This window comes from Gorilla gorilla, chromosome X, assembly GCF_029281585.2.
Source record: "Gorilla gorilla gorilla isolate KB3781 chromosome X, NHGRI_mGorGor1-v2.1_pri, whole genome shotgun sequence".
Taxonomy (NCBI): domain Eukaryota; kingdom Metazoa; phylum Chordata; class Mammalia; order Primates; family Hominidae; genus Gorilla; species Gorilla gorilla.
Window position 1 is genome coordinate 143105928 of NC_073247.2, and position 20787 is coordinate 143126714.

The window sequence follows — 20787 nt, forward strand, 5'->3', positions numbered from 1 at the left end:
CCTGGATTTTGCATCTTCCTTAGAAAAATCATTTTCACTTCAAGACTACATATAATTATTCCATGCTTTCTCTTGGTGTCTTTACAGTTGCATTTTCCATTTGACTCCTTTATATTTCTAGAACTTATTTTGGGGTAAAGAATTGGGTAATCTCTATTCTGTGGTGTTAATGTATCTACTCACATACTAGAACCAAACTGTTTTAATCAGTATAGATTTATAATACCTTTTAATACGTGGTGGGTAAAGTTTCTCCCAACACACTCCTTCCCACCTCCCACCACTGACTTTTCGTTTTCAAAATGGTCCTGGCTAGTCTCACACTAAATTATGTATATATATATAACATAATACATAATTATATATATGATAGAGGACACATTGATAACCAAAGTGATAGATAGCTGTGGTCTCAAGAGTGAGAGATGCTCCAGAACCTCCATTCTGAGAGGCACGCGTGCGCGCACACACACACACACACACACACACCACAAAACATACAAATAATGTATTTGAAAAATATAATAGTTTAGAGGTGAAGTCCTGGGAATACCCACAATGGATCAAGAATAGGGTTGCCAGATTTAGCAAATAAAAATACAGGATGTCTAGTTAAATGTGAATTTCAGATAAATAATTTTGGGGGTATAAGTATGTCTCAATTATTGCAGGGGGCATGCTTATGTAAAGACTATTTGTTGTTTATCTGAAATTTATGTTTTACTGGGTGTCTTCTGTTGTATAGGCAACCCTAACCAAGGGGAAAATGAAGAGTAGCTTAAAAATACAAAGGAAAATTGTGTGCGGTGATGAATTAACACATAATGGTCAGTGGGAAGCCCTTAATACAGGCACTTAGACATTGGCTTGAACAGAGAAATTACAATTCTGGGGTGTGAATTAAATAAGCTTGTTTTGTCTTCCCAGCTTTGGTTTGAAAAATGAAACCTCTTAAATAAAATGCAAGAGGCTCAATTGATTTGAAGGCTTTTTGGCTTTCTGGCTCCAGTTTAAAAGAAAAATCAGTTTAATAGAAATTGGAAATTAAGATTCTGTTTTATTTGTGCCATACTATGAAGACTTTTGATATACAGATTTTCTTTTTCAGATTAGTGTTTCAAGTTTAAATTATTGGGAAACTTCCCAAATTGATTTTTTCATTTGGGGTTGGTGGGGAAATGTCATTCTTATTAATCACTTTAGATAATAAGTCAAGTAGAATCCCTTATGATTTATTGTCTTTTATTTTTAAGTGACCAAGTGATTTGGATCTGAAATTAAAGACATTCTCTAATTCATGAATATTTGCTTACCTAATTCTTTCCTAAAAATTAACTTGACTTTTGGAGCAAGCTCCTGTGCTTGCTCCTGTGGCATATTAAGAAAAGCTTTGGCTCTGGAGTTAGAAAACCTGGATTCAAGTCCCAGATCTTTGTAGCTCCGTGCTGTAAATGTGTGGCAAGTGGCTCAACGTCTTTGACTCCTAGTTAGTTCATCTATAAAATGGGCGTAGTAATTCTTACTTCACAGGGTTGTTGTGAGAATTAAATGAGATATACAGGTAAAGTGCATGGCACTTTACAGGTATTTAATTATTATCAATTTTTTTGTAGATACTTACATATTGAAAAGTATATATATTTGCAAAATCATTTTCATTGATGCTTTTCTAGAGGGTGGAATTTTGTGTGCATTTGAGTTCTTTTTAAAGGCCGATGAGTTCTCTATTTCTATGAATATGGGAGAATGCTAGATAAATATAATATTGATATAATGTTAGTATGCTCAGTATGAAACAAAAGAACCCAAAATATACAACATGTGTCAATGGGGTTCCTTATGGAAATTTACTGAATTGTAATAATAATGTTTGCCTTTCTGTTGGAAAGAATAAGATGCAAATAAAGTCCTTTTAACTGCCTATGGGCGGGATAAGCACCAGCTAGTCTTGGAGGGGTTGAGTCTTATGACTATTCTATGGTGCACCCTTTGAAATAAGCCTGTTCTTGGCCACATCAATTCACAGATGGAGGGTGTATGGTTTCTGCTATTTTTTTCCACTGGAAATTTGTCAAGGATTTGTTATATGCTGCGGAATGGTTAGATGTGGGGAAAAAAAGCCCAAGCACCATGGCTGGCCCCAGGATTTTGGGACAGGTGTTGATAATCTGTAAGAGTAGGAAGGCTGCTGATGAGAGTGCGTGATGTCCAAGAAACAACCAGAAAAAGGCAACTAGAGACAGGAGTTTGAATGTTCCATAGATCATCCCTTGTCCTTTTCTCCTTTATGGGCTCTCCTCACAATAATTGGTAGGAAGTTAGAAGACCTGGGTTCTAGTCATTAATTGTCTGTGAGTTCTGGAGCAAGTCATTTCAGTTTGCTGGACCTCATTTTTCTGATCTGTCCAACTGAGTTTGGGGGGAGGAGATGCCTCAAATATCTCCAAGCCTGGTGTGAGAATCAAATGTGAGAACAGACTTGAGTGTTCTTTGAAAAAGCAAGCAGTGCTGTATGCAAATGCAAGTGTAGAGATTATTATTTATCATCATTTACAGTGAAAGCAAGGATAATGTGATAAGGACAAGCAATCGTTCTCTCTGGTTTAGATAGAGGAGAGTGGGAATGGCCTTAGGAAGCATCCAAACCTGGAATTTCTCAGGAGACTGAGAAAACAGCAAACCCTCCTTCAACATCTCTTCTTCTCCCACTTTTATCCGGTCAGTTTCATGGCCCAGACTCAGTCAAGAACTCTTCTTCTCTGCTAGTGTTTCTCATAAGGGTATAGTTGTCTGCATACCAATAGCTGGATAAACACTAAAGCTCTGTTGAGAGGAAACGTGAGGGAAGTTTAAAACCATGAATAATATGGAGAAGATGAATATTAACTTTTACATTTAATTTAAAAGTAAAACTCTACTTCACAATTAAAAGAGAAATCTTAGGAGGAAACTTAGGATCCATGAAAGGAAAGTCGTGTCATCAGTCAAATGAAAAGCTTGGACCATCAGATTATTTTTAAAGGTCCCTTCCAGCTTTGACATTTTAACTGAGAGTTCTTGTGACAAAATCTCAGCTACCTTTCCAATACAATGTCCCTACTACTCCCAGCCTCTCGGTGTAAGCTAATTTTTCTGCCTTTCCTTCCTAGCCTGTCTCAGTTGCCCTTGGCACTACCTTCCAAATGCAAACTCTATCCCCTTCTCCTTCACCTAGATAAAGCCTATCGAGCCTCCTTTGACACTGAGTTACCAATGATGAAAGGGGTAATTATTGACACAGCAATATGCTAGGTGTTTTATGTAGTTTTTAACCCTCACATAAGCCTTTTGAAATGAACTTTAGTCTTCCCTGTTTATAGGAAAGGAAACTGAAGCTCATAAAGTTTAAGTAACTTGCTGAAGATCACACAGCTAGTGCCAAAGTTAGGATTTGAATTAAAATCTGTCAGACTCCAGAGTTGGGCTGTCAAGTTCAAGACTCACCTCACCCAGCCCCAAAGACCTTCACTCTCCTCAGACAACTTCCAAGTCTTCAAACCAAGCCCTGCATTTAATGCTATCATGTCGTAGACTTACTTGATTTCATATCTTCTTTTCCCAATTCATTTTTTGGTTCCTCACGAGAAACGACCATAGCAAATTCAACTCTCTATACTCAGTGGTCAGTTCTCTGACTTGCACACAGTAGGAGCTTAATAAATATTTGTTGATGAGTAGACATCACATTAATTTGCTGTTCAAAACCTGTGTTTGAGTATTAAATATGTTTTACCAGCGGAAGAAAACCATAGCTAAGGTAATTTGTGAGCCGAAGCCATTGTTACTTCTGTTGCTAAGGGAAGTCAGTTACCCTGGGATACTAATTAACTGCAGCTATTGTGGAAATTAAGCCAGCAGCCCCCAGCGAGTTCAGAGAGCTGATGGGAGGAGGGAATCTAGAAGGTGTCAAGTAAGAAAGTATATTTTCTGATTTGAAGAAAAGTGACCAAGGGAGGGGGTAGCTTGTACACTTTCAGCACCATCACACCTCTGTGAAGCCTATTTCTCTTTCTTAGTGGGCAAAGAGGTTGTTCTCTATAATTAGCTCAAACAGTCGAGGCAAGGCGAATAGACTGCCTGTGGCTGAGACCTACACTTCAGGCTTTGCTAGCATTGAGAGATACGCATCTGAGGGGCTTTGACGTCAAAGTAGCTCCAAGGCTGAATGAAAAGTACTGAAGAGACTCTTGATGCTAAGTTAAGATTCCAGTTGAAATGATGAAGGGAAATGAAGAGATCAATAAAGAAAGGTAACAGACTCTACCTGGGGTGCTCGTTGCATTTAAAAGAATTATCTACTCTGCTGTCTAAATTGGAGTTCAACAGTTTTAATAAAGGGATTTATTTATGATTCTAGAAAAAGTCTGAACAGTGCACTTATTTATCTGCAACATAGCCAGAGCTCAAACTTGGACATAAGTTGCTCTAACAGACTAGTTCCACCTAGTGATAGTGTACCTAAATTGCAGTTTGTTTTTCTGAGAAAACAAAAACATGGCCTTTACAAGTGGTCACTGCAGCACTGAAGTCATGACATTATTCAACAGCTGAGCACCAGCTTCGTGAGAAGCCCTGGGCTAGAGACACTGACGTGTGTCTGGGGAAGAGGGAGTGAGTGCTTTGCAGATTGGCTAAGCGAGGCAATAATAAAACTTCTGATTAACAGCAGGAGGTGAGAGCACCAAGCCTACAGGAAGCATATGAAATAATATTTAGAGACCAGGGCAGGTGGGATTAACTCTGTCTCTACTGACTCATGCTGTTGAAAGATCTGTATACGAACTCAAAGCCTCCCTTCTGCATGACAGAAGGCCATGAAAGGGTGAGGAAGAAAATTCCAAGGAAGTTCTGACGAGAAGGACAAGAGGACACAATAAAATTCAGCAGCAACCTGGTACCCTTGTCTTTTCATGCAATAATTCTATAAGGAGATTATCCAACTTCACCAGAGCGACACTGAAATCTTCTTGGCTTTAGACTCACATATCCAAATGCCTACTTAGTTAAGCATCTTCCACTCTGAGCATTCAAAGCTATGAAAGCAACAGGTAGGCCAAAATACAGGTCTACAAGTCTGGCAAACCCTAATCAGCGCTGCCCTGCCCTAGGAATTAGTACAGCAACCACACCCATCAATGCCAGAGATATGGCAGCAAGTGCTGAGCCTAAAATGTTCTGGTGAATCAAGCCATCTGTGATTCAGAGAAAAGCAAGTTTGATAGCACATCTTGTGGGCAGGTTTCATCAAGCTCACTGGCTTGCATTTGGGGCTGTTGCACCGATATTTGGGTAACAAGGCCCTAAAAATACTCCCCAAAATTCACAAGCCTTTTATTCTATTGTGGATAGATGCAGCTCCACTTGAGGCACAGATGTTTACCCATCCAGTATTCCCCACCTCCACATCACTCTCCTTTGCCCCACAGTTTCCTGCTCATGCCAAGACTCCACCTCCAACTCATCTCTGGGATAGCCAATGAGCACAGCCTTCGTGCTGTGTCCCAGGTTTTCTGTCAAGGAACCAAGCTTCTAGTGACTACACAGATTTCAGAGTGAATCTTTTAGGTTCCTCCTAGATTACAAAGGTTAGAGAATGAAGGAGTAAGGCTTGGGAATCTGTATCTTAATGAAATCCCTACAATTTGTTTTGATTCAGCAAATCGGCAGACAAGACCCCAGACTGGATTTTGTCCCAGCATTTCCATTTCCACCTCCTCTAAGAAGTTTCCCAGTGCTGTCAGCCCTCATTGATTTTCTCCTCCTTTTGAATTCATGTAACATAAAAGCAAAAATTGTTTGGGAGGCTGAGGCGGGTGGACCACCTGAGGTCAGGGATTCGAGGCCAGCCTGGCCAACATGGCGAAACCTCGTCTCTACTAAAAATACAAAAATTAGCTGGGCATGGTGGCGCATGCCTGTAATCCCAGCTACTCAGGAGGCTGAGGCAGGAGAATCGCTTGAACCCAGGAGGCAAAGGTTGCAGCAAGCCCAGCAACCTGGGAAACAGACTGAGATTCCATCTCAAAAAAAAAAAAAAAAAAAAAAAAAAAAAAACCAAGAATTGTGTGCTTTTAAAGGGCGCCCAAAAACCAATCAATATAAATGGTTACCTGGAGCAGGAATCCCCTTCACAAAACCCGAGTACATGCTTATCTAATACCTGCCTGGCCAGCCCTCCCCACTTTTTATAGAATATAGAACCCACCACCCACCAGGCAGCTATTTCAACCCCCATCACCTTTCTTAGGAACCCTAGTAGCCAGAAAAATCTCTTCCATCTCACTGATCCCAAATCTTCCCATGTTGCAGCCAGAAACCACCTGGGGGATTGGTAACATTTAAAAAAGAACTGTTTAAAACATTTGCAAAGTTTTCTGTTGTAAAAGTACTGTCCTTTGAAAGTGATGCTCTCTCTTTCAGAAAACAGTTCGTAGAGATTCTTTTGCTAAAGCAGTTTGTAGTTGCTCCCCTGGGTGTGTGTCTTCTATTAAGGCAATGATCTCAGAATTCTTGCTACAAAAGCCCAAACAAAATGCTAAATCCCTTCAAGCATCCCTGAACAGGCAGATATATTGGTGGTCAGCTGCGGAGGGCAGCTTGGAAACTAAAATCAATCTGCATTAGCTTCTGTGCTTTAGCAGTATTTTCTTAAATTGCTCTTCTCTGTTGCTAGTTGCTTTAAGGCACCTTCTGTTGAAGGGAAAATTTGTGCATGTAAGCCCCAAGAAACCCCTACCTAGTATGGAACGCTGGAATCAAAAATTCATTTCAAAGGAGGAAATAGAAAGGGGAGAAATTTGTGGATGAAAATAATTCTCCCTTTTACCTTGCATAAGTCACCAGGCAGAGTCTTCACTTAGGCTGGTATCAAATAATGATTCATTCATCAGGATTGAATTGAAAACTCTTGAGTGCCAGAAAGGATTCCTGAAAAAGGAAACGGATGGTGACTGCCATGTTTCATAACTCCGGTGGGTGCCACTTACAATTGGAGGGACATGGAGAAGGCTCCAAAGGATGGTTCCCTGGTAGCAAATAAAACAGGTGGCAAAGAGGAGGTCTAGCAAACAGGTTGAAACCAGAGTAGGGCATGAATTTGCTCTGGATAATAAAATTAGGTAGTATTGAGGGTGCGGGTGTCTGTTTGGAGCTCCAGTTCTGCAAGGTCTAGGAAAGCAAATCCAGCAGAAGACAGAAAAACCCAGCTCAGTCCCGGGTACTGATATATTGCTAAGGAAGGAGGGGATGTTAATAGGAAGTTAATATAGGGACTTGGGGACTCCATACCATAAGACCAACTTATAATGAGGGGACTAGAGAGAAAAGCAAGTCTGGAGTGGAGAAACTGAGGCAGAGCTTGCAGATGGGGGATTTAGTTGTCCTAGCTGGAGGAGCAGGAAAAGGTCCAGGTATTGAGTTGGGAGCTTATGGGACTGATGCTGCTTTCATGTCTCAAAATCCTATTGTACTTCTAACAAACAAGCTTGAAAACCTGGAATTTTCAACTTTTTGACAATAGAAAGTGCCAAACTGACTCCCAGAACACATAGACAATATAATCAAACCAATTACCAAATAAGAAATTGAGAAAATTGTTGAAGACAAATTCTCCCCTGAAAGCACCAGGCCCAAATTGTTTCTTGGGGAAGGAGTGGGTTAGAGAAATGTTGGTAAAATGATACAAAATTCCAGTTAACAGGAGGAATTAGTTCAAGAGATCTATTGTACAGCATGTTAACTATAGTCAATAACAAGTACCAGATTCTTGAAAGTCACTGGGACGGTAGATTTTGAGTGTTCTCACCACAAAATAATGATAAGTATGTGAGATAGTATATACGTTAATTAGTTCAATTTAGTCATTCCACAATTTATACATATTTCAAAACATGTTGTATATAACAAATATGTACAGTTTTTATTTGTCAATTAAAAGTTAATTAATTTAAAAGGAAACATAAATTATGTGAGTACAGTGAAAGGCAGAAATTGATAAATCTGTAACACATGTGGAATTAAAAATGTACAAAGGCCTAAAACAGGGAGGAAGATCCCTTCCAATGAAAGACCCTTGGGGATGTTTCATTAACAAACTAACATGTGGTATTGGTTATTGATTCAACAACAGCAAAAAATATTCTGGCTTTACCCATTCAGAGCTCTTTTAGTTGGCTCCCATGTACCCTTGACATATACCCATTTTTGTAGGGATTTTTAAAAGCACTTTCCTATTTTCTGACACTGCAAGATGCTTCAGTCTCATTTTATATAATTCCTGCCTTGGTCCTAGAATCAGCAATTTCTTCAAGGAGTCCTGATTCCTTTTACTGGAGGATACTAAAAGAAACCATTGACAAATCCCAGGTCATGCAGATTTCCCCATTTGCTTCTAAAAGTTTTACAGTTTTAGCTCTTAAATTTAGGTCTTTGGTTCATTTTGAGTTAATGTTTGTTATGAGATTAAAGTTAAGGGTCAAACCTCATTCTTTTGCATGTGGATATTTCAGTTTTCCAGCACTTTTTGTTGAAGACAATTGTTCTATTTCCATTCAATGGTCTTGAAACCCTTGTCAAATATAAATTGATATAGATGTGAGTGTTTATTTCTGTGCTCTCAATTCTCTTCCATTGGTCTATATTTTTGTCCTTAGGCCAATACCACACCCTTTTGATTACTGTAACTTTAAGTAAGTTGTAAAATCAGGTAGTATGAATGTTCCAACTTTGTTTTCTTTCTCAAGATTGTTTTGGCTATTTTGTCACCCTTGCAATCCCATATTAATTTTAGAATCAGCTTCTCCATTTCTGCAAAAATAAAACAATAACAGGGCATTGAGATTAGGTTTGAGGCGGCATTAAAACTATATTTTTTTTAGGTAGTATTGTTAACAATATGTAGTCGGCCAATTCTTGAACCAGGTATCTCCCATTTATTTAGGTCTTCTTTAATTTATTTCAGCAGTGTTATGTAGTTTTCAGCAGGCGAGTCTTGTGTTTTCTTGGTTAAATTTATTCCTAAGTATTTTATTCTTTTTGATGCTATTGTAAATGAAATTGTTTTCTTAATTTCCTCTTTGAATCATTCAATACTAGTGTATAGAAATATGCTAAAATCACCCAATATATTGTTACTGTTATTACTGGGAAAAATTTTAAGTCTATTAGGAAGTGATGACTTTCAAGCTCTTTAAATATTGGAGCTGAAACTACAAGTCTTCAATTCTATTAGATTTTAAAGGAACAGAGTACTTTAATGCTATTTAATCTGTTTCAGAGCATAGAGAAAGAAGAAAAGCTTCCAAACAGATACCAAAAACTGACAAAACTATGCCCAATTCTCAGTTATTAACACTAATGCAAAAGTACCAAATTAGATGTTAGCAAATAGAACCCATCAACTAATTAAAAGAAAAATACACCAAGAAAGTGGGTTTTATACCAGAAAGTCAAAGAGATTTCAATATTAGGAAATCCATTAACACAATTAAACATGGAAAAAATTTATAATCATTTCCATAAACAACAGTATTCATTTTATGAAATTAAATGGTCATGCTTGATTAGTAAATGGAAGCTATTACTAACAAGACAAAATAAACTGAGAAAGATTGAAAAAGAAACAGAAAGTGAGGAAGGAAAATACTAGCATCCTGCTAAATGGCAAGATACCAGAAGTATTACTATTAAAGTCTGAAATAAGGCAAGGATATCCACTATCATCTCTATTATTTAACATTATTTGGGGGCATTTCCTAGTACAAATAGATAAGGATTTTTAAAAATGCCATCAACATTGGAAAGTAGTTAAAATTTTCATTTTTCATTGATGATATAATTGTTTACCTTAAAGCAACAGAAGAAATACATGTAAAGTATTAAAAACAGTAAGAAAATTCTCTTCTTTTTCCTTCCTCTTCTCTTGGAGTTGGTGGTGTAATAGATTTAGAAGGTGGCAAAGTGAGGAGGCAACAGGCTGAGGAAATGGCAATAGGTCCATTAGCTGAGGAGGTCACTAATGTAGTCAGGAGATTGATTATATACAAGAGTATTGAACATATTAGCAAATATATTGAGAATAATAGGAGCTAGCTTTCTCGCTGTCAGAAAGTGATTTACAAATGTGGGGAGGGAAAAGGCTAGAAAGATTCCTGGTGTTTGGGATTTTAATTGGAGCTATCGATATGTACTCATGATTTACACACATACACACACACACTCACACACACAGAGAAATATAGATATGTGTGCAGTGTGAATGTGTTGTGTACTCACACACATATACAAACACATATTTCCTATGTCTGTTAGAGGCCACTAAGTGAACAGATCTTGGGTTCTAAATATCACCCCCTCTAAAAGGACTCAGGGATCCTTGTAAAATGATTGATTCTAGAACTGGAGCAGGGAAAGTACATGATCCTGGAACATGTTGCTGTTTTTGAAAGTAAGGAGGAGATCAAAGAATGATAGAGATGTGTGTAAAGAACACTGGAGCAGGTCTGAAAGGTCTCTCACTAGCTCCTATATCCAAATATAGGATAATTTTAGTGTCAAAATAAATAATGTTAGTAAAGGATAACAATCAAGTGAATAATATAGGAATCCATCCATGAGTCCATACCAAAATTTCAAAATGAAAGAAAGAAAAAGAAAATGAGGACGTGAAACTTCCTTAGAGTAGAACGTTAACTAATGAATGTAGAAGGAATGATATAAAGATAAACATGACCACTTAAGAATGACCATAGTAGTGGTTGATTTAGGCAGCGATCATCAATGAATGCTAAGGCAGGTGAGTGGGTGTTTGAAGAACAGAATAGTAGAATAGACTCAGAGGATCTCCTTACAAAATACATAACAATTACAAGGAGAAAAAATGTGACTCCTTGTTGGGGAAACATGGCAGACACCACCTTGCCCAGGTAATGAACATTATCATCATCACTGGTGGAACAGAGTTGCCATAATACCCCCCTTGATGCATTACTCTGCTTACAGTATGGCATCATTACTACAGTCTTCTTGCCAGGAATACATGACCTGAGTTTGGACAGGAGTAGTTACCAAATAAACAAGGGTTGAGGGACATCATACAAAATGAAAGACATGTACTCTTTATACTGTCAAGATCATGAAAGTCAAGGAAAGACTGAGGAAATGTTCCAGACTTTAGGAGACTAAAAATACATGAAAATTAAATGTAACACGTGACTCTGGATTGGATCCTGGACCACAGAACAGAAAGAGACATGGTTGGGATACTTGGAAAAATTTGAATAAAGTCTTTGGGTTGGGTCGGGTCGTAGTGCTGTATCAATGTTTATTTGCTGATTTGGATATTTCTATTTGTGACTATGAAAGATAATGTCCTTGCTTTTGGGAAGCACACAGTGGCATATTTTGGGGCGGTTGGGCATAATGTCTGAACCTTGCTCTCAATTCAATTAGTTTTTAAAAAGAATATTTTTAAGTGAGTAGTGGTTTTGTTTGTTTGTTTGTTTTTTAAAGAGCAGTAGTACTCATTTTAAAAGAGTTGTGTGTTTGTGTGTGTGTGTGTGTGTGGAGAGAGGGGGAAAAAGAGAGAGCAAATATGCTAAAATGCTAGCAATTGTCTAATATGAGTAAAATAATGTGAATTTTTTAGTTTTTTCAATTTTTAATAAGGTTGCAATATTTCAAAATAAATTATATAAAAAGCCCCACCACACAACGTTGTAATTTAGACCTCAGAAAATCATTGAAATAAATATACTGTAAGTAGAAAAAATGATTACTATAAATATTTTCCTAGCACAAAAGGTGATTATCATTTTAATATTAAGATTTTAATATCATTCAAAATTAATCCAAATAAGCTGAATGCAGTGGCTAATGCTTGAAATACCAGAAACTCAGGACCCCATCTCTTAAAAAATATTAAAAATTAGTTGGGTGCCTGTAGTCCCAGCTACTTTGGAGGCTGAAGCCAAAGGATCACTGGAGCTTAAGAGTTCAAGGCTGCAGTGAGACATGACCGTGCCACTGCACTCCAGCCTGGGTGACAGAATGAAACCTTGTCTCCAAAGAACAAAAAAAAATAAGAAATTAATCAAAATGTATAGTTTATTTATGTAAGATATAGGCTTACATATATATTTAGTTCTTTCTTTTTTTTAGACAGGCTCTCACTCTGTCAATCAAGCCGGAGTGCAGTGGTGCAATCACAGCTCATTGCAGCCTTGACCCCTCAGGCTCAAGTGATTCTCCCACCTCAGCCTCCCGAGTAGCTGGGACCACAGGCGCATACCAGTACAATTGGCTAATTTTTTTAAATTTTTTTTTGTGGAGATAGGGTCTTGCTATGTTGCCCAGGCTGGTATATTTAGTTCTTTAAAGGATAGCAGAAATTAGTAAGATGGATGACATAAAGATAAAAATTTAAAAATGCATGCGTTGCTATATAAATACATCTTTTAGATGTCATGAAAAAAGACATTACATTTACAGTTGCAACTGTAATAGCAAACACCAAAAAAATGAACTCTAGGAATAAAGCTACTGAGAAATGTGCAGGGCGCACATGAAAAATATTTAAAACATCAGGTTGTGTCATAAAACTACATTTAAGTAAATGGAAAGATATACTTAAAATTTAATTATAATATTAATGTGATCCTATTAAAACAGGTAACATTTTTAAAAAATTAATCAAGCTTATTTAAAAATTTCTCTGGAAAAAACCCGAAGAACACAACCAAGGCCTTTCTACCAAAAAAAAAATAATGAAACAATAATGAAATACAACATTTCATGTATAATAAGGTAAAGGTAAAGCAAATTTCAACGACACTGGTTCATGAGATCAATGAGACAAAATAGAGAGCCAAAAAGAAACCCAAGTCATGTTAGAATTTGGTATATGAAAAAGATGGCACTTAAAATAAGTAAGAAAAATAATAGATGGCTTTATCAACAAATGTTGCTGAGACAAATGGATTTTCCAATGGAAAAAATAAAGTTGGCTCCCAATCTCACTCCATACGATAAAATAAATTTGAAGTGGATCAAAGGTGTGAGTTAAAAATGAAAACAAAGTACTAGAAGCCAACATGGGGTATCTTGTCTTCAATTCCAGAGTGGAGAACTTTCTAAGTATGATACAAACCCAGAAGCCATAAAAGACAAGACAGATAAATTAATTATTCAAATATGTATGAACTTCTTCTGGAAAAATTGAATGTATGTATTGTTTCCTATTTCTCCTGCAAAGTACAGATAAAATCCCTGGAGATTATATATGAAACAACCACAAGAAGACAGAAAGGTGAAAAGAAAAAGGCAGACAAGATAGAGACCTCAGGACCAAGGAATGGCATTGTGGTGAGTTCCTTGAGTATTCTTTTTGCTTCTTATTTCCAATCCAGGTAACAAAGACACTGTAAATATAAAATCATCAAAGGCCACTACCAAAAAAAGAAGTGGTAAGAAAAGCCTATTCTCTCTCGCTAAAAAAGAAAACTTTTAGACAATAAGCACTCTCTGACCACATACCACAGAAAATGTTTGACCCATTCCCACTCCTGGAGCCAAGACCAAATGAAGAACTTAGACTTGCACCTTCCCCGCACTAAAACAAGGTGCCCTGACATCCTTGTCAGGGTGATGTCATAGGCCAGTGGGAAGTAGAGACTTCCACCACTGTTGGCAATAATGAGACATAATGATAATATTGGCCACATAGGGAGTAGTAATGAGGATCTCTTCTACATACTACCCTATGCCAATAAAGACCAAATGAAAACCTGAACTTCCACCCTAACATAGCAGATGTCAGAGGAAGTCAGTTAAAACTTAAAATTTAAATAAAATCAAGAATATCATAACAATTGAAATATCCAGATTTCAACAAAAAATTATACCAACAACTAGAAAAATCTCAACTTGCAAAAAGTAAGACAATCAAATCAACAGATACCAATCCAATGTCGACAGATATATAATTATCTTATAGGGACTTATCATCATACATTATAATAATGTTTCAACACAAAATTACAAACACACGAAACAAAAAAGTAGAAAGTCTCATCAAAGGAATAGAAATTCTCAGCAAAAATTAAAGATATAAGAAACAGCTCATGGATATATTAGAAATGAACAATACAATAGCTGATTTTAAAAAATGAGTTAATGGGCTCAGCAGCAGAATAGACAGGACTGAGGAAGAAATCATTAAACTTGAGTATAGAACAATAGAAATTAATCACTTTGAATAACAGGGGAAAAATGAAAAGAGTCCAGGGACATATGGCACTATAAAAAAAATAACTAGCATTCTGGTCATTAGAATCTCAGAAGAGTGGGGAAAACTTAAAAAGTTTGAAGTTTTAGGTAAAAAGGAAAAAGACTGAATATATAATGTCCAAGAATTTCCCAAATTTGGGCCCAATGTAGTGGCTGATACCTGTAATTCCAGCACATTGGGAGACTTTGCAGGAGGATCAATTGAGGCCTGGAGTTTGAGATGAGCCTGATCAACATAGCGAGACCCCATCCCTTTCTGTAAATTATATAATATATAATAAAAATTTTAAAAGAATTTCCCAAATGTGACAGAAGACACAAACCAACAGATTCAAGAAGTTGAGCACACCCGAAACAAGATAAATTCAAAGGTGCACATCATAATGAAACTTCAGGAAACTAAAGTCAAAGAAAAAAATTAAAAAGTCACTAGAGAAAAATGACACCTTATCTAGAGGGGAATACCAATTAGAACTAAAGGGAGTTCCTCATTAGAAACTACTGAAGGTGCAAGAAAGTGGCACAATATTTTTCAAGTGCTGAAAGAAGAACTGTCAGCTCAATAATCTATATATAGTAAAAACATCCTTCAAGAAAGAGAAATCAATACCTTCTCAAATGAAGAAAACCTAAGAGATTTTTTTTTTACCAGACCTACCCTAAAGAATGGCCAAAGAAGTTCTCTAAAAAGGACAGAAATGATTTTTTTAAATCTTGGACTATCAGGAAGGAAGGAAGAACAAAAAGAGGGAATATATGGATAAATATAATTGAACACTCTCATATGTGTTTGTGGTGGAGAAAACATTTAATACAATTATATATTATATGGAGGAGGATAAAAATATGTGAAGAGAGGTAAATTTTCTATACATCACTTGAACAGGTAAAATACTGGCACAAGTATAATTACGTAAGTTATGTATATATAATGTAATAACTAATGCAACTAGTGAGGAAGTTATACAAAGAGATACACTCAGAAACACTATAGATACTACACTTGATCTTAGCCAAAAGGCCAAGAAGGGATAAAAATACTACACATAAATAAAAATTGAATTCTAAAAAAAGAGTAAAAAGTTAAATAAACACAAAGGAAGTCAGTAAAAAGAAAGAGAAACAAAACACAGAGAGAACAAACAGAAAACCAACAGTAAAATAGCGTAATTAAGCCCTAACATAGCAATGATTACATTCAACATAAATTGTATAAATACACTAATTAAAAGAGATTTGCTATTGGATTTTTATTTTATTTTATTATATTATATTTTATTTTATTTTATTGAGATGGAGTCTCACTCTGTCACCCAGGCTGGAGTGTGGTGGCCTGCTCTCAGCTCACTGCAACCTCTGCCTCCTGGGTTCAAGTGATTCTGCTGCCTCATCCTCCTGAGCAGCTGGGATTACAGGTACATGCCACCACATCTGGCTAATTTTTTTTTTTTTTTGTATTTTTAGTAGAGACAGGGTTTCACCATGTTGGCCAGGCTGCTCTCGAACTCCTAGCCTTGAGTTATCCACCTTCCTCAGCCTCCCAAAGTACTAGCGGGTTTTTTAAAATCCTCAATTACATGCTGTTTAAAAGACACTCACTTCTCTTGTAGTAGTATAGGTAGGTTGCAATCAAAAGGACAGAAAATATTAAGCCATGCAAAGATTAATCAAAAGAAATCAGGAGAAGCTATGTTAATATAGCCTCAGAGCAAAGAAAATTACCAGTGACAGAGACGGACATTGCATAATGATAACTGTCAATTCACAAGAAAAATGTAACAATATTACGTCTATATACACCAAATAACAGAGATACAAAATGTGTGCAGCAAAAACTATAGAATAGAAAGGAGAAATAGTCAAGTCCACAATTGTATCTGAAGATTTTTTTTTTATGTTTTTTTTTTATTATTATACTTTAAGTTTTAGGGTACATGTGCACAATGTGCAGGTTAGTTACATACGTATACATGTGTCATGCTGGTGTGCTGCACCCACTAACTTGTCATGTAGCATTAGGTATATCTCCCAGTGCTATCCCTCCCCCCCTCCCCCCACCCCACAACAGTCCCCAGAGTGTGATGTTCCCCTTCCTGTGTCCATGTGATCTCATTGTTCAATTCCCACCTATGAGTGAGAATATGTGGTGTTTGGTTTTTCTTCTTGCCATAGTTTACTGAGAATGATGATTTCCAATTTCATCCATGTCCCTACAAAGGACATGAACTCATCATTTTTTATGGTTGCATAGTATTCCATGGTGTATATGTGCCACATTTTCTTAATCCAGTCTATCATTGTTGGATATTTGGGTTGGTTCCAAGTCTTTGCTATTGTGAATAATGCCGCAATAAACATACGTGTGCATGTGTCTTTATAGCAGCATGATTCAAAGTCCTTTGGGTATATACCCAGTAATGGGATGGCTGGGTCAAATGGTATTTCTAGTTCTAGATCCCTGAGGAATCACCACACTGACTTCCACAATGGTTGAACTAGTTTACAGTCCCACCAACAGTGTAAAAGTGTTCCTACTTCTCCACATCCTCTCCAGCACCTGTTGTTTCCTGTTGTATTCTTCAAAAACTTTGAAAACTCTTCATAGAAAAAGAAACTCTACTATAATCAATGTTTAAAATATAAAACTTTGGTCAGGGGGTGGGGAATATCTGCAACACCTATTACAAAGACTGTTTCTTAACATATGGAAAGTTCCTAGCAGTCAATAAGAAAAATGACCAACAGCCTATTCAAAAAATGGGCAAAAGAAAATGAGCAATAGTTCACAGAACACTGAACATGTCTTTAAATACTCCAAATGTTAAGATTAAGAGGTTTGATAATATATTAATTTATGATAATATAATAAAAATATGAGAAAATACCCTCATATATTGTTGATGGAGCTGTAAACTCTCTGAAATCACATTTTATTTGGTCCAGCAACTCCAGTTTGATGAATTTACACTACAGATATACCTACACATATTTTAAAATACTTATACAAAAGGATATTTATTGTACATTGTTGCAGTAGCAAAAGATGGACTATAACCTAAATGTCCATCAATAGGAGACTGAGTCAATTATTGTGCATTTATGCTATGAAATATCATGCAGTCATTAAACAAAAAATATTTGATGTGGTGGATTGAAAACATGTTCACAAATCCTTGCCACTCCAATCAAGATGTGGAGTCTGACTGTTTACTACCATTTTAAAATGTTTTCTTACATGAATGTAGTATTTAAACATAATTTGGAATTTTACCTTGTATCACTTAAGAAGCAGAGAGAGTTTGTTTAGGGGTAGATCTTGCTTCTATGAAGCAAATGTTCCATTATTTCCTTCTGGTTAGAAGTATCAGTTCCAGAGAACGATTCTATGGCTCCTAAAATAACACTACTTATAATGACACCTAGTCAGAGCTAGATTGACTGATTATTTTCTTAGATAACAGCCTTTTTGAGAAAGATCACATATTTAGATCAAACCTAGCTGTTTACATTGTACAAGTTAATGGTTTTTAGTATATTAACAGAGTTGTGAAACCATTACCACAATCAATTTTAAGATATTTTTAACATCCTTCCCCAAATCTTACATCCTTTAGCAGTCGCTCCTAATCTCTTCTTTCCTAGCCCATGGCAACCACTAATACACCTTCTCTCTCTATGGATTTACCTATTCTGAACATTTCGTATAAGTGGATTCATACAATGTTTGGTCTTTTGTGTCTGGCTTCTTTTACTTAGCATAATGATTTCAGGTTTATTCATGTTGTAGCATGTAGCAGTACTTCATTTTTTATTGCCAAATAATATTCCATTGTATGGATATGCCATATTTTGGTTACCCATTCACCAGTTGATGGACATTTGAGTCATTTTTGCCTTTTAATTCCTATGAATAATGCTGCTATGAGCATTTATGTACACGTTTATGTGTATATCTATGTATTGAATTATTTTAGATATATACCTAGGAGGAGAATTGCTGGTCCACATGGAAATTCTGTTGAACCTTTTGAGGGACAGTCAGGCTATTTTCTGAAGTGGTTGAACCATTTTACATTCTCACCAGTAATGTGTGAGAGTTCTGTTTCCTCCAACTCCTTGCCAGCACTTGTTATTATATGTCTGATTATAACCATCCTAGTGAGTGTGAAGTAATATACCTCATATACCTTTATATATTTTGGATATTTATAAGAGCCTGATCAGACATATGATATTCAAGTTTTTTCTCCCATTCGGTGAGTTATTTTTTTTCATTTTCTGTTTTGTAGCAAATTATATAGATTGCTTTTTAAGGAAATCTAATTATTTATTTGATAATTGTGCATATAAAAGTTAGAAGTGAGAACATAATGAGTTAGGAGTGCAGCCTCTGAATTCATATATATCTGGACGTCCAAACTTAACAGACTTTTTCCTGCTTAAAATCATGAAAGTAATTTTGTTTAGGTAGCCATTCTTCTGGCATGTTTGTCCAACCATACTCTTAAGGGAAACCTTAAATATTAATCCAGTCATAGTGACTCAATTCAGATTGCCATTGATTGCTAACAGTGATGATGTGACAATTCTTTTTCCTTTAATAGATTTATTGAGATAAAATTCACATGCCATAAAATTCACCCATTTAACGTATACAGCCATTTAACGTATAGATTTTACCTATTTAACGTAACACCCATTTAACGTATAGATTTTTAATGTATTTACAGAACTGTGCAACCATCACCACAATTTAGTTTTAGAACATTTTCACCATCCCAAAGGGAAGCCCTGTACCTATAATCAGTCACTTCCAATTCTCTCCCTGCCCTAGCCCCTGGCAGGCACTAATCTACTTTCTGTCTTTATAGATTTGCCTATTCTGGACATTTCACCTAAGTATAGAGTTATACAATATGCAGCCTTTTCTATATGGCTTTTTCCATTTGGTATGGTGTTTTCAGGGTTCATCTATGTTGCAGGATGTATCAGTACTTCATTCCTAGATATGGTTTGGATTTGTGTCCTCGCCCAAATCTCATGTTGAATTATAATCTCCATTGTTGGAGGAGGGGCCTGGTGGGATGTAATTGGATTATGAGGGTGGATTTCCTCCTTGCTGTTCTTGTGATAGTGAGTGGGTTCTCATGAGATCTGGTTGTTTAATGGTGTGTAGCACCTCCCCCTTGGCACTGTCTTCCTCCTGCTTCTGCCATGTAGGACGTGCCTGCTTCCCCTTCACTTTCCACCATGATTGTAAGTTTCCTGAGGCTGCCCCAGCCATGTTTCCTGTACAGCCTGCAGAACTGTGAGTCAATTAAATATCTTTTCTTTATAAATTACCCAGTCTCAGGTAGTTCTTTATAGCAATGCAAGAATGGACTCATACATATGGCATGTATCAATACGTCATTCCTTTTCATGATTGAATAATATTCCATTGTATGGATGTACCACAGTGTGTTTATCCATTCATCCATTGATGGACATGGATAAACATGTTGGGTTCTTTTCAACTTTGGGCTATTGTAAATAATGTTTCTGTGAAAATTATTGTATAATTTTTTGTGTGGACATATATTTCCATTTTTCTTTGCTAGATACACCAGAAAGGAAATGCTAGGTCACATTTTAACCATGTTAAATTATAATCAACATGTAACCTTTTGAGGGACTGTCTGTTTTATACAGTGGATATACCATTTTGCATTTCCACAATGGGAAATTGAACTTTCCAGTTTCTCCACATTCTTGCTAATAAGCTGATTCATTTTTTTTTTTTTTTTTTTTTAGAAGGAGTCTCGCTCCTTCACCCAGGCTGGAGTGCAGTGGCGTGATCTTGGCTCACTGCAGGCTCTGCCCCCCAGGGTTCACGCCATTCTCCTGCATCAGCCTCCCGTGTAGCTTGGACTACAGGTGCCCGCCACCTCGCCCGGCTAATTTTTTGTATTTTTAGTAGAGATGGGGTTTTACCGTGTTAGACAGGATGGTCTCGATCTCCTGACCTCGTGATCTGCCCACCTCAGCCTCCCAAAGTGCTGGGATTACAGGCGTGAGCCACTGCGCCCGGCCAATAAGCTGATTCTTAATGGAGATGACAGGAACCTAGAAACCAAAGAGGATCATGAGAAAGAGAAGTAGTTAGGGAATCAGGTCAGAGAGAAGGAAACAAACAAAGGATTGGAAGGCTCATGGATTCATAGCAACCAAAACTTCAAGTAGTTTAGATATTAAGCCTGCCTAGATTCAGAGCCCCTGCTCTTCCCACTGTATTATATTTCTCTATGAGAAATTTTTTAAATGGAAATGAGGGAAAAGTGAGTTAGAGGAAGAGGATAGGAAAGCACTTAATGAGATTGAAAGCTACCAAAATTATCCTTTCTCTGTTGAAGCAGAAATAACAAAGTCCCAACTTCAGGCACTGAACAATGGAAGTCATATCTGATCCTTGAAGAGGATGGCTCT

At 36.8% G+C, this 20787-nt stretch overlaps 1 long non-coding RNA gene and 1 pseudogene across 1 annotated transcript; both read right to left on the reverse strand.

The window, feature by feature from the left end:
• Positions 1 to 376: 376 nt before the first annotated feature.
• LOC129530041 (uncharacterized) lies at positions 377 to 20421 on the reverse strand. The gene is made up of 3 exons (XR_008675560.2): positions 20296 to 20421; positions 6866 to 6966; positions 377 to 2823 (listed from the first exon to the last, which is right to left on the reverse strand). It is a non-coding gene; the product is annotated as an uncharacterized lncRNA (long non-coding RNA).
• Positions 15231 to 15355, reverse strand: LOC115932592 (uncharacterized; annotated as a pseudogene).
• Positions 20422 to 20787: the final 366 nt, after the last annotated feature.